At 37.4% G+C, this 15,315-nt stretch overlaps 1 pseudogene; it reads right to left on the bottom strand.

The window, feature by feature from the left end:
- Positions 1–1,109: 1,109 nt before the first annotated feature.
- LOC126701129 (probable LRR receptor-like serine/threonine-protein kinase At4g29180) overlaps positions 1,110–15,315 on the bottom strand; it is a 38,040-nt pseudogene continuing 23,834 nt past the window's right edge.

The following is a 15,315-nucleotide window of genomic DNA, read 5'->3' as shown; positions in this document are numbered from 1 at the left end:
GTTTTTTTTTTTTTTTTTTTTTTATAGATGTTATTAGGTGTATTATGATGTTTTGATTTTACAATGAGTCTTAAGTAAAAGGCTGATGTGGCATGTCCTTATTGGTTGGTGTAAACCAAAGGGTTTACACCCCATTCTTATTGAATTTATTCTCTTTTTATGTGTCCCTAAGATAATATTTTTCTAGGTAAGAAAGTACTATATTGAGAGCTTTAGATCCTACAAGTTATGTAGGCCTGTAAGGATAATTAGCAAAGGTGGCTGGGTTATTGTATCCTTGGGGTAGCATGCAGAGTGTTAGTCTACTACATTGGAAATCCCATAGATGGTAGGTAACATCTCAAGATAGCGAAATGGTCCATGCCTCAACTCTGCCATCTAAAAACTTATAAATTGACTGTAAATTATTTCTCATGTTATGAGCTCATGCTTCTTACTTTTCTTTTGGGCTAATTGCAACTTACTCATCTGTGGTTTGGGCGAAATTTAAGTTGTCTACTAGTGATTTGAAATTTGACACTTTATTCACTTGAGGTTAGCTCAGTTAGGGTTTCGTAACTCACTTCTATTAAAAATTGGGCTAAATATGTAATTTTGCTCCCGTTTTATGTCTCTCTCCTTCCAATACATAAAAAAGCAAGAGAAAATAAGATAAAAAAAGTGAGGATTTTGTAAAAATTAATAGCAAACATTAGTCCCACTTTTAATATTTTCCTAACCCATTCTTTCGTAGATTGCCTATTTGTAGAAACGGACAAGGACATGATTAATCATTACAACCTCAACCAGGAGGATTTCTTGGTCAATCCTATATGTTACTGAACAATGGAAGTATACTCTTCTTTTTTCTTTTTTCTTTTTTCTTTTTTTTTTCTTTTTCTTTTTTGGTTTTAAAAAATAAAATAAAATTGGTGGCTACCCACTTCCCGCTACTTTTATTTATGCCATTGAAATGGGTTAACTTTAAATTTTGGTATTTGACAAATTATAGTGGGTACTAATTGCAATAATCCAAGGAAGAGAGAAAGAGAAGTTGTGGCAACTATTGGGGTATCATCATCAGCTCCAATCAATCCAACATTCTTTTTTGCAACCTCAACCTCCTCAGCTTATAGACCTTTCTCAGCAACACAAGAATACCCATCACCCCAATGTCGTCTCCACAAGCCTCCGCGTATCGTTTGGAGACCAACAACAACAACAGCAACAATATCAACATGTTTGCCACGCAACAACACAACTTTGTATCTGTAATAACAGATGACTACGCAACCCAAATCAAATAACAGCATGAAGAACTCGAGCAATTCCTTCAAGCCCATGTATTCATTTTCTCCTTTGCTCAAATGGGGCTAATGTTTGTTTTTTTAATTTTTATAAAACCCTCAATTTTTTATTTTGTTTTTTTCCTTTTTTTTTTAGAGAAATGCTATGTCTATAACATTTTCACAATATTTTTACAACAAATCTTAAATAATATGTTGTTACTGGTTGTTATTGTTGGAGCAAAAAAGTAATCTTAGTGGTAGGTTCAAATTTAAACCAGTAACAACTAACCACCTATAATTTGTTGTAAAAATGTTGTAGACGTAGCAATTCTTTTTTTTTTTAAATAAATATTTTTTATGTTTTGTGAGGAGAGAGATATAAAATGGGAGCAAAATTATATATTTAATCTTATTTTTAATAGAAGTGGGTTATAGAGCCCAAACTAAGCTAACTACAAGTGGGTAACATGCCAAATTTCAAATCAATAGTTAGCAATTTAAATTTCGGTCAAACCACATGTGGGTAAGTTGTAGTTAGCCCTTTTCATTTTAAAATCTAAATGTCATAAAGTGGTTTCCAACTTGCAAGTTGTCTGGCTCCTATTTTTTTGTTTTTTATTTTATTTTTATTTTTAAACTAATAGTGATTTGCTATAGTTTATTAATTTCTTTGGTACCATTAAATTAAACTATTTTTATATTCTTTTTTATTATATGATTTGTAGGGATGCGTTTGGATCTTAGGCCCAAGGTATGATTGGATCCAAGCCCAATAAGCCCAATACAATGAATTTGTAGAGAATGGGTTGGAAAACTAGGTTCTAATGAATAAGACAATAGTTAGAATGGAATTTTAAAAAATGAATCACACAGAAATGGACTAGATTTCTCAAAGTAAATTGGTCTTCGGCGTAATCCAAGGAGGAATGTTCTAGTATATTTTGATTGTAAATATTTACAAATATGGTTCAAGTTGTTACAGTGCTTTCTCCTACAAATTTTCCATCGTCCCTTTGTCAAGGGCCCCTTACATTATATATCTCCCTTTCAATAATCTTGGCCCTCCATTTGTTGATCATCCAGACCACTACTTGAGGGCTTGTCACATTGGACATCCTTTTTGGCCCTCTGTGAGTTGGGATAGCCAATGCAGTACCATTCAAGGGTCTTCTCCACATAAATGCGACCAAAAAGTTAGCTGCAGAGCATTCAATGTGGTGGCAACAGTTTTCTCTTAGATATTTCCTGGTTCCCATTCTTCCAAGATGTTCGTAATGCACGCCCCTATTATGGAGTTTCCTGGAAGGTCACTTTGAGTGATATATCTCCCTTGAGGGCTTGTCGTAATTGAACACCCTATTTGGCCCTCTGTGAGTTGGGATAGCCAATGTGATGCAGATTGGTTAAGGAAGAATAAAATATTTTAATATTTTATGTTGTTTTCTTTTTTCTAGTTGAATTAGGATTTTAATTGTTATTCTTTTTCTAGTTAAATTGTTTTTCCTTTCTCAAGTAGAAGTAGGTTTATTATTTTTTTTCCTAAAAAGAGTAGGAGAAATTATATTCCTATAAATACTCTTTATAGAGAGGTTATTTATGTTATGTGTGTTTTTGAATAAAAGTTTGTTAGAGATGTTTTCTCTATTATTTTGCCTACTAGCCTAGTGTTCTTGTGAAACTTAGGTTTCGTGAAAGAGTTGTAGTAATTGTGTGTTACAGATTCTGCTTCTACACGCCTACGCTGCATCAATTGGTATCAGAGCCAAGCTAGGTTCCTACTATGGCACAAAGAGAAGTACGTGGGGGAAAACCTATTGCCATAGATGACGTGTATGAATGCGATGAGGTTGCACGCGATGCGCAATTAGAGGCGTTCTTTCAACGAATAGAGGAGTGGTTTGATGCGCTTTCAAAGTAGCTCACTACCTTAACCGTTGGAAATCAACCTCAAAACTGCCATCCAAATCCATGTTTTATGGAGGAGGAGGAGGATCTTGATATCGAGCAGGAGGGTTGCAATATCAAAGAGGATGATGAATATACCCAAACTAGCAATTACAACGAACTATTTGACAAAAATGAATAAGCAAAAACAAGTCACACACTTGAAAGTCCTCAATTTGGCTTTATTACCTTAACTAGACAATCTAAATCTACCTTACAAATGGACCAGTCATTTCAGATGAATAGTATTTTTTACTATTGATCTCCTCCCTTAAACCCTTACTTTTCTCCTGACTACGAGACAAACTGAAAGTTCAAATATGTGTATAAACACCCTTGAACGTTTAGACCCCCAATTTACAAATTAACCAATTCAAACTTTATGTCAAATAACTAGTGTGCGAAAAATGAACATAAGCTATAATATAGAATTGGATAAACTATCTAAGCCAAATTAAAATCACAACCCACAGCAGATAATAAAAGGCAAAGATAAAAGGGAAGGAAGATGCAAACACAAAGACAACATGTGATGTGTTATCGAACAGGAAATCGAAGCCCTCGGCATAAAACCTCTCCACCGCCCTCCAAGCGGTAAACAATCCACTAGAAAATGTAGTTGGGATACATGGACAACAATAGACCCTCCAAGCCTAATCTACCCAGTGCACTTAAGCCCTCCAAGTTTCTTACTCCAACGAGGTTGCGCCGAACCTTTTTCTTTTCTAGCTTCCGGATTCCGCTACTAGACCATAGCATTAACCAATGAAGATTGGTTCCTTCCTAACTGCTTCCCAGAAATCCAAACAGCCCTCTCACAGTGATGAATATGGTGAGAACAAGGTTTGGTAAAATGCCTCTCAAGGATTTGACAATGGAGAGGAAGAGAGTTAAGGAATTTGAAGAGACTCTAATGTATAGATTGTTGGTGAATCAATCTTATTTTTTCTTTAGGGTTTCTCTCTCAAAATTCTCTCTGGAAGCTCTCTTTCATTTGTGGATATAATGGATATTTATACTGGAGTAAGAGAGGAATGTGAAACGTCAAGATTCACAAAACAGGGGTGGCTCGCGGCTTGACCTCGCGACTTGACTGAGTCGCGAGATCCAGTCGCGAGATAATCGTATGGCCAGTTGTCCTGTTTTGTCCTGTAGTGCTCTAGCTAGCATGATTGTTCACCTTCTGGCACGCTTGGCATGTGTGCTGCGTCTGGCGGCTTGAAGCCGCAAGCCACCCGCGAGAAGAAGTCGCGAGTCTCTGTTTTCTTACACATTCTTGAGCAATCAACACTCTATCTCACTCACTACCCTTACAACAAACCCACCTAAATACAGGGTTACTAAATGCTGAAATACAAGCAAATTTGGCACGGAATAAAGCCAATAAAATGGTTGATTAAATTCAACTTTACAATCTCTCCCTTTGGCTATTCCGTAACAAAACCCTAAAACAGACTCTAGATTTAACATGTGAGTTGGGAACAATTGAACAAAACTCACTCACACCTAACTCTAGAAGTTGTGAAGCACTTGAATCATAAGATCATGAAACTTCTGAAACACAACAATACACCATGATCATTGTATGCAGAAAAGCATGAAATGCATATGAAACAAGCTTAAGGTGATCAAGCAAAGATGAAGTGAAGATTCAAATTATGGCTTGATCAGCTAAGTAATCACCACAAGGTAGTGATCACAGTGCTCATTCACACTTGGAATGAACACTTGAACATACAAGTTAACAAGAACAAAGCAAGATACTTGTATGCTCAACACTCAACCAATGCATAATACACTAAGTATATGTATCTAGGAACAATCCTACAAGGGCACAAGAGTGACAGTACTTAAAACAAAATGCAAGACATTTAGATAAAAGTACTGATTTCAACATAGCATAAAAGATTGCATTAAGCAAGGTACAAACCATAAAACCTACAAATTATGCATAAAAACATTAACCCTAAAAGCTTACATAAGCACATGGGTACAAACCACAATATATCAACATAAACTGAATAACAACAACAATATATATAAAGAGTAAACCAAGATTATAAGTTATGAGTTAGAAACAAGAATACACCAAAACCACAGTGTATCAAACCCATGTAAACACTAACAACATAAACCTATAAGTTTAAAGGATAAGACTTAAAACAAAAGTATGTCAAAAGTATGTGTGTACTCCCCCTATCATTATGCACACTTCCCTTTGAACTTTCTCCCCCTTACTGAATGCTCTCTCCCTTTTTGGCACGAATAGCTAAAGGCTGTCGTCCAACTTTCGTTGAATAGCGTCTAGCTGATTCTTCATAGTCTCGAGACGCATTTGAACATGGTTTTTTGTGGAGTAGAGAAGTGCCACAATCTCATCAATGTGTTTATAAATATGTTCAAGTAAACTACCCACTTTATCAGTATGAGGATCAGTTTGTACTTGCGGAATGCTAGCTTGTGGAACTTCAGGAATAGCATGCGAAGTAGGTGTGGTATGTGCAAGTGTCTCTACCTCAGGGGCAGATGGAGTGACCGGAGAGATGTGTGCACTCTTTGGAGTTTTAGAGGAGTGACTTCTTCTAGCTTGAAGAGTGTACATGGAAATAAGACACTGACGAGTCAACATTTTTCCATCTGTGGGAGGAACAATGCCTTCACGAAGAATGAGCTTCATGAAGAGACTGCAAAATGGAATAATTCCTCGAGTTGCAGATCGAACCGCGGTCTTCCTCATGGTATGAAAGATGTGAGCACAGATATCAAAGGGAGCTCCTATAATAAGATCACAAATGAATTGAGCTCTCCCAAGATTTACGAATGTAGTGTTGGACAGTGGGTAGAGATTAGAGAACATGATAAACTTCAGTGTGGTCAGGTCTGGTGCAAACTTTGCGGTGCTGATGGATGTGCTTGTATTGGATACTTCATGATTAGATCCTAGGATTTGTAGAATGTCTTGAATCTCTGGAGTTCGATCATCGTACGGAGTTAGATCCACATTCTCAGGTCTAGTGATGCCGAGAACATCGGCGATGGAGTTTGGGGAAACGCCAAATTCCTTTCCTCTGACCCAGAAAATAAGTTCTACTCCAAGATCACTTGCATTGGAGAAGCATTCCTTAATCAGTTCAGCCATTGGATCTACAAAGTTCCCAAACAAGTTTGCCCAATCTCATGGCTCAAAGATTCGAGGGATAAAAGTGGTTCCTAAGGAGTTAAACTCCACCACCCGTTCTACTATAGGAGTTGACTTGTCAAAGATGTTTGAGTAGATGTGTGAGGTAAGCGGGGTTCGAAACCTCTCCTCATTGGAGTCTTGAGATGACTGTGATGAGAGTCGAGTCCTTTTAGCAACTGGGGTTGTTGGATCGTCAGCAACAATGTCTTTACCCTTAGAGGATCGACGAGACATCTGCAAGAGAATAGGCCCACAGCAAAGAACCAAAAACAACACCACACAAGATAAATATCAACATGATTCGATGCAAATAAGAGTGAAATAGAGTTCAAACCCAAACAAACCACCAACAATACTAAAGTGCATAATACGACAGGTGCAGCAAAACGATGAACGTGCAATAGAACATAGAGAGACACAAATTCAAAAATAACTGTCAATTAGACAGTCTACCATGACCATGATATGCATACAAAGACAGCGTTCGAACATTAAGAATGGATAGCATAAAACAGACCACATAAGATAGGAAAGGGGATAAAATTTCAAAATGAAGGATCAAAGCACCCAAAATAGAGTACATGGCAGTGAGACACAATATTCAGAAGATGAAGTTATTTTAAAGGAATGTTATCAAGATGCCATCACACACACGTTATGTTATCATAAAAGCACAGTAATCCAATGCCGCAATCCAATTTCAACACACACACAAGTGAAAGGAGCAAGTAGTCACAAAAATACCAAACCCATTTAACAAAAGAGTTTGAGATTCAACAACAGGCAAATATCAGAACAAAGAAAAAGCACATTGTGACCAATCAACATGAAAACTGATGAAATCAACAACAAACACAACTAGCCATATCCATCAAACAAAAAAGAGGAATGTTTCGAACACAGAATCTATCCAAATGGCAGGAAAAGCATTCATTAAGTAGGGAAAATGAGATGAGGAAAACAAGACCCATACCTTTTCTTGATGATTTGGAGAAGAAATGAAGCACCAATGAAGTTTGAAAATGGGTACACGGAGTGTTTGGGAAGGAGACAGTTGAGGAAGAAGATGAATAGTCACAAAAGTTCGAGGGAAAACTGAAAAAGATTTAAAAACTGCCCCTATTTTTGTCAAACACGCGTTTTTCGTGACTGAAGTGAGTCGCCACAAAGTCGCCAGTTCAAGCCGCCAAAACACTCAAAGACAAAAATTTGAAAAAATTTTCTAAGTGTTTTTTGCGACTGGAAGGTCTACCCGCGAGAGAGTCGTGAGCTGAGCCGCGAAAATCTCTGAGTAACCCTCGCAACTGGACCTTCCTCTCGCGAACAAGTCGCCAAAAATGACCCGCGAGCTCGCAACTGAGGCTCGTGACTTGACTTACCTGCGACTGAGTCACCAAAACAGGGCAAAACTGAATTTTTGAAATTTTCAAATTTTGAGAACAATATACTTTCCAAAAAACACCTAAAACACTCAAGAATCTTTTTATGCTTGAATTAACAAAGATTGAGCATGTGAAAACACATTTCATCAAGTACAATCACACAAATGATTATGGTATTTATTGAACATAAACTTGTGTGTTGTGTGTGGATATTAACAATGAGATAGTCCTTAGTCTAATGTGAAACTTCAATGATCAATTCAACCAAGGCATACACAATTAGCACTAGATCATGTGATCTATCTCAATTATAGAAATATGTATATATAACCTCCCACAAAACTTGATAACATATCTTGGAGCTTTACATTTGACTCCACTTTCAATCATAACATTTGATCTTTTTGATCCTTTTTTTTTTTTTTTTTTAGTACAATCACCTCTCATTGTGAGAGTGATATTTGATATTTCACTTTAATGAACTAGCCTTTGGCTTTTTGAAAAAGCATTCACTTCAATTTTAGGTCGCTTACCCTTTTTCCTAGTCGAATACTAGAATGTGCGACAAGTTTTTGCAGTTCAATATCTCTTTTCATTTGGAGATTTACATTTGGTGAGCTCTTTTTAGCAAAAAATAAAGAGTGGGAAGATATATAGACACAAGTCTATGCATGTCTCAAAATCATCATAACCATTCACTAATCATTCATGACAAGTTTGAAAATCTATTTACAACAATCACATAGATTTCAAGATTGCTCCCACAGTGATATGAGTGCAATGAAACAAGCTATGCTCGAAAATGCACAAAACCATTAGCACAAAGGTACAAGCCAAAACAAGTTTTGAGACAAAAACTCATCAATGTCAATCAAACTTTTTGATTTTCTGATTTTTATGTAATTTTTGGATTTTTGACACAAGAAGAAAAGGATTGATCAAAAAAAAAAAAAAACAAAAACCAAAAAATATGCACAAATAGACAAACACACAACTATCAACATAAACAACAAGCAATCAATCAAACATTATCACAAAACATAGGAAGTATTAATGCATGGACATGTTGTAATGCTTATGTATGAGTACCCTTTTTCACCCACACGTCACTTGCGTTTGGGGTGATTTCTTTATAGGATTGGGTACGGGAGTTAGGGCTTTCAAACCTTCGTGAGAAGCTTTCCAAGCAGTTGGTGAATGCACCAATCATCTTCATCACGTTCATCATTCCGGGATCATTATTTTAATCTCTCAATGGTTCTCCTGCACTATTCTTTGCTCTCAGCTTTTGACAATTTGGTCGAGTATGCCCTTGAAGTCCGCAATGATGACACACATAAGTTGATCTAGGACCTCTTTGTGGTCGTGGACGAGACTTGGCTCGAGATTCAGACTTGCCCATAGATTGATTACGGGAATTCAACAACCGTTCGTTCTCCACATTTCTCTTCTCCTCAATCTTGGGCTTCTCAGTAGTAGGACCAACATCAGCTGATTCTTTGGCCTTTATAAACTTCACTTCTTTAGTGACATTTCCAGATGAGCTACTTCCTTCGGTATATCCCAACTCGGATTTGTCTGAAAAGCTCTTTTGAGATGAAATAACATCATCTAACTTCTTGGTGGTGACTCTCTCTATTTTAGCATTTGCTTGCACAACCTCTTGCTCAAGAAATCTCATTTTTGTATAAGCTTCTGACAGCTCACCATTCAGTGTCTCTATCTCACATTTGGCCTCCCTATATCGGATTAGGAGACTTTTATAGTCCTCCTCTGCCTTCTTCATTTTTCTCACAGCAGCCTTGGCCACCCTTGTGTACTCACCCGACTTCTCTAGTAGTGAGTTATAATTCTCTTGAAGGTTGGCTGTGCTTTCATCTTCTTCAGCATTTGATTCTTCAACAATTCCCATTAATTCTTCATCACTATGTTCTCCAAGGTTTCGTACAAGCAGATTCAACTCGTCTAAAGACTCAATATGAGCAATAGTCATAAAAACTGAATAGTTCCCTTCTCCATCATAGCTTTTTTTAGAATCTGAGTCGGAAGAATCCGAGTCACTCAATGTCGTGGCATACACTTTGCCTTTCGATTTGAAATAATTTAGACATTCTTTCTTAAAGTGTCCATGCCCGTTACATTCGAAACAAGTGACACCTTGTGTGGATTGGGATTCTTTTCCATCTTTCTTTTTGAATTCCCTTTTCTGCCTTCCTGAACTTTGGAATTTTCCTTTATCACCAAATTTGCCATTATTTTTGAATTTCAAGAATTTTCTGAAATTTGCTACAAGGTAAGCAACATCTTTGTCAACCACATCTTCTCCCGATAAGTCATGATCTTCCACCTTCTCATTAATGGTCTTAAGAGCAAGAGATTTACTCTTTCGTTGATTGGGCAGCGACATCTCATAGGTCTGAAGAGAACCAACCAACTCCTGAACTTTGATGTTATCAAGGTCCTTGCTCTCTTCAATCGTTGTTACTTTAGTACGAAAACTTTCCGGCAATGATCGAAGGATCTTCCTTACAATTTTAGAGTCCTCCGTTTTCTCTCCCAAATTGAACTTGCTTACAATCACCTCATTCAGCTTGCTATAGAAAGAATCAAAGGACTCATCCTCACTCATTTTTAACTCCTCAAACTGAGTGGTTAGCATCTGCAGCTTGGTGTCTTTTACCTTCTTCGTGCCTTCGTAAGTGGTCTCCAATATCTCCCATGCTTCTTTAGCAACAGTTATGTGAGAGATCTTGTGAAATTCATCTGAAGACACACCACAGAAAATAGTATTGAGTGCTTTACTGTTAGCATTAGATGCAGCAAGTGCTGCCTTATCCCATGTGGATTTGGTTTCCTCAGGCCTGTCCAACCTATCTCAACAGCATCCCAAATAGATTCATCAATAGAACACAGAAAAGCTCTCATGCGAACCTTCCAAAAAGCATAATTACTACCATCAAAATATGGAGGTGCATTTAGAGTTTGAGACCGATCCATCTCAAAAGGGAGTCAAGGATCACACAATGGTAATGAAACCACTAGAGGTGTACCCGCCCTGATACCAATTGAAAGTTCAAATATGTGTATAAACACCCTTGAACGTTTAGACCCCCAATTTACAAATTAACCAATTCAAGTTTTATGTCAAACAACTAGTGTGCGGAAAATGAACATAAGCTATAATATAGAATTGGATAAACTATCTAAGCTAAATTAAAATCACAATCCACAACAGATAATAAAAGGCAAAGATAAAAGGGAAGGAAGATGCAAACACAAAGACAACACGTGATGTGTTATCGAAGAGGAAACCGAAGCCCTTGGCGTAAAACCTCTCCGCCGCCCTCCAAGCGGTAAACAATCCACTAGAAAATGTAGTTGGAATACATGGACAGTAATAGACCCTCCAAGCCTAATCTACCCAGTGCACCTAAGTCCTCCAAGCTTCTTGCTCCAACGAGGTTGTGCCGAACCTTTTTCTTTTCTAACTTCCGAATTCCGCTACTAGACCATAACATCAACCAATGAAGATTGGTTCCTTCCTAACTGCTTCCCAGAAATCCAAACAGCCCTCTCACAGTGATGAATATGGTGAGAACAAGGTTTGGTAAAATGTCTCTCAAGGATTTGACAATGGAGAGGAAGAGAGTTGAGGAATTTGAAGAGACTCTAATGTATAGATTGTTGGTGAATCAATCTTATTTTCTTTAGGGTTTCTCTCTCAAAATTCTCTCTAGAAGCTCTCTTTCATTTGTGGGTATAAGGGGTATTTATACTGGAATGAGAGAGGAATGTGAAACGTCAGGATTCACAAAACAGGGGTGGCTCGCGGCTTGACCTCGCGACTTGACTGAGTCGCGAGATCCAGTTACGAGATAACCGTATGGCCAGTTGTCCTGTTTTGTCCTGTAATGCTCTAGCTAGCATGACTGTTCACCTTCTGGCACGCTTGGCACGTGTGTTGCGTCTGGCGGCTTGAAGCCGCGAGCCACCCGTGAGAACAAGCCGCGAGTCTCTGTTTTCTTGCACACTCTTGAGCAGTCAACACTCTATCTCACTCACTATCCTTACAACAAACCCATCTAAATACAGGGTTACTAAATGCTGAAATACAAGTAAATTTGGCACGGAATAAAGCCAATAAAATGGTTGATTAAATTCAACCTTACACAATTCCATTGCTAAACATTCTTTTATGTCTAATAATACAAGACTCATTGTAGCTCTTTGACTAGAGGTGGGTGTAGTGCATGTCATTGCTAATTCTAAAGCTTTTTGGATAGAGTTCACATCAAAATCTCCCTGCAACCTTTTATCAACAATACTTTCTATATCCCCCATTTCGAATTTAGGACTCACCCAATGCACCAAGGGGATTGGTTCATCATTTTTTACAATTGCAGGTTGGCTGGTGATTAGCTCTATCAAAACAATCCCAAAACTGAAGACGTTGCTTTTCTCGTTCAAATTTTGAGTATTGTAGTACCTAACAAACAAAAAATAATAATTACGTCACATCAAATGTTAAAAAGATGTTTTTTTCTCAAAAAAAAAAAAAAAAAAACAAAAAACAAAAACAAAAACCAGTGTGGCTTTATAACACCAGACTAATCCCTAGCCTTCGGTGAGTGTAGTTATAAAATTAAAAAAAAAATTAAAAAAAAAGTACTTGTTGCGTACTAATGAAATGAATTGCTCATCATTTCTAATTACCAATCTATTGTTATTATTAATATTTTTTGCAATCATTTGAACCAAGTGCAACCCCCTTTTAATGATGCAAAAAACTAAACAAATTAAATGATGAAAACATACTCAGGGTCAAGATATCTAGTAGTGCCCATGACTGTAGTTACTACATGACTTTGGTTATCACTTGGAAAAACCTTGGAGAGACCGAAATCTGCTATCTTAGCATCCAAGCTCTCACTTAAAAGGATGTTGGCTAACTTTACATCTCTGTGTATTATAGGTGGCTTGCATCCATGATGCAAGTACTCTAGTCCTGCAGTATCAATACAAGTCAGACACAGATGACAAAAAATCAAATTATGGTCCGATTAACACAATGTTATATGTATGAGGCACTAGATCTATAAGCAATAATACAATTTTAAGAAATTATATAGGTATAAGTATGACTTCAAAGAAAAATTGAGACAAAACTAAAACATACTGCAGAAAATGTTTACATATGCATTGAAGTTTAGAAAAAATATCTTCATGATCAGAGCAACTCTAAAAGGATTTCTTGGACTTGGTCTAGTCTTTGCAAAACTAGTGACATTTGCAACAAAGGAGCTGGTTGGCTTATTAAAACTGGGGCCTCTATTAGCTTTTGGTATGATAATTGGACTGGTAAAGGCCCTCATAATAGAACTGAGCACTCCCTTAAAGTTTGGGACACAAGGAATCCCAATGGAAATTGGCTTCTTGACAACATCCCCTTCATTCCCCCAAATCGCCTTCTTGAAACCATAAAAGCAACCCCCAAACCCTTCCACTCCACACAAATGGAATGTCTCTTTTAGCACCCATCCCCTAGTGGGCATTTTCCTCATCATCGACCATGAATCCTAACTGGAAATGGTTTTGGAAAATCCCCACCATTCACAAAATCAATATCTTCCTTTGGCTTCTTGTCACGATTTTCTCCCCACAAAAAAGACCTCCTGAAAAGTAGAGAAATCCTCTCAGATGATGCATGGCCACTGATAGGCCAAAAACGTATTAACCCCTTGTGATGAATTAATTGATTAATTAGCCAAGTTTATTAATTAATCAAATTAACATGCAAATGCGTGGTAGCACAAACAAATCACCAAGTGCAGCAGAAAAAAAAAAAAATTAACACGGTGATTTGTTTACGAATAGGGAAAACCAACATGGCAAAAACCCCACCAGGTGATTTTAAGGTCACCACTCTTGAAATTCCACTATTATCACAACAAGCGATTGCAAGTAAAGAAATCCTAGTACTTTATACCAACCTACAGTTGAACCCTTACCCCAATACCCAATTGGACTTGTTCTGTAGTGACAATTTCTCCTTTTGATGCACCGCTCCCAGTACTTGACTAACCAATTGCGTGGATCCCGGTACGCAACTTCAATCACCAACTAGAGAAGATTGTTGACTGCAAAGTTCTTCAGCTCATCCTAATGATGAAGATCAAGAAGATGTTTGGTCACAAAATCCTACGGTGCACAAACACAACAACTTCTTCACAAGAATGATGAACTAGGACAAAACAGTGTCTCGAGTCATAAATTGCTTGAACAAACTTTGTCCAACACTTGTGCAACTTGTGTCCACTTTGATGGCCCTTAAAATAATCCTTTTATATGTCTAGGGTTGCGAGAAAAGAAAGTTCAAACACATAATCACGGATTAAAGTCCAAACATAACTAAAATTTTGTTTTTCATAAACTTCGACAAATACCTATCTGTTGAGCTGTTGTTGAACAGCTGTTGAGCCACGGGACTGGAACAACTATTCAAGCTCGATAGATAGCTAGCTATCGAGCTAGCTGTTGAGCTTTAATGACAATCACTTTTTAGACTTAAATCTTGGACAGACTTGCATGGTTTCAACACTTGATCTTGAAACACCGTTTCTTGAAGTATTAAACACATCCTAAATCTGCCAAAATACAAGTAAAATGTGTTTTGTCAAAGGATTAGTCAATTACATAAAATAGTGACATATGTTCCTAACAAGTGAATCACATATGTCCTAACAGCCACTATGCTATACCACCCCAAAAACATCGTTACATATCCTAAGGATTGTCCCCATTTGGTTAGACCTAACCTTTACAGCCTTACCCATCGACCCCACACCCTGCGGCTTCCACAATCATCCCAATGAGGAGTGAACTAAGTGTATGTCTTCCTCCTCACACAAAAGCTCTTGCCACCCCATCCAGACATACCTTGGAATGTCATCTTCCCCATAACCACTTGGTCCATTTGAATAGCTCGAAATAAGACCACCATGGAAAGTCAAGCTTTAGAACCACCTTTAATCCTCAAAAAGATTAAATCCCTTATCAAATGAAGAGAACAAGACATACCAACACCCTCATTTGTTGGAAACTACCTCCTCTACGCTTCTTTAAGCTAAATACGAATGGTTCGGCTCAAGGAAACCCAGGCAAAGCCAGTTCCGATGGGCTTATTAGAGATTCTAGAGGGAGTTGGATTGGGGGCTTCTCAAGAAGCATTGGTAAATAATATATGAGACAACTGGGTTTGGTGCACTTAATGAAATGCTATTCAAAAGTTGGACATAATGTAATCCAAGGATTACAACAACCAAGCCTTAGTTCCAAAAATTTTGGGGTGGACTTTACTTCATATATTACATTTCCTAGAAAGAATTAGATGCTGACCTTGTGCAGCATCAATTGCAATGTAGAGTCTCATCTCCCAACTCAAGGTATGTGAACTTGTATCTGCAACCATAAATAATGAACAAAAATTTCTCATAATCTCAAGGATTTGAACATATTATTATTATTATTATTATTATTATTA

This window comes from Quercus robur, chromosome 9, assembly GCF_932294415.1.
Source record: "Quercus robur chromosome 9, dhQueRobu3.1, whole genome shotgun sequence".
Lineage (NCBI taxonomy): Eukaryota > Viridiplantae > Streptophyta > Magnoliopsida > Fagales > Fagaceae > Quercus > Quercus robur.
The sequence above is the reverse complement of the archived record's forward strand: the minus strand, read 5'-3'. Positions and strand labels throughout refer to the sequence as shown.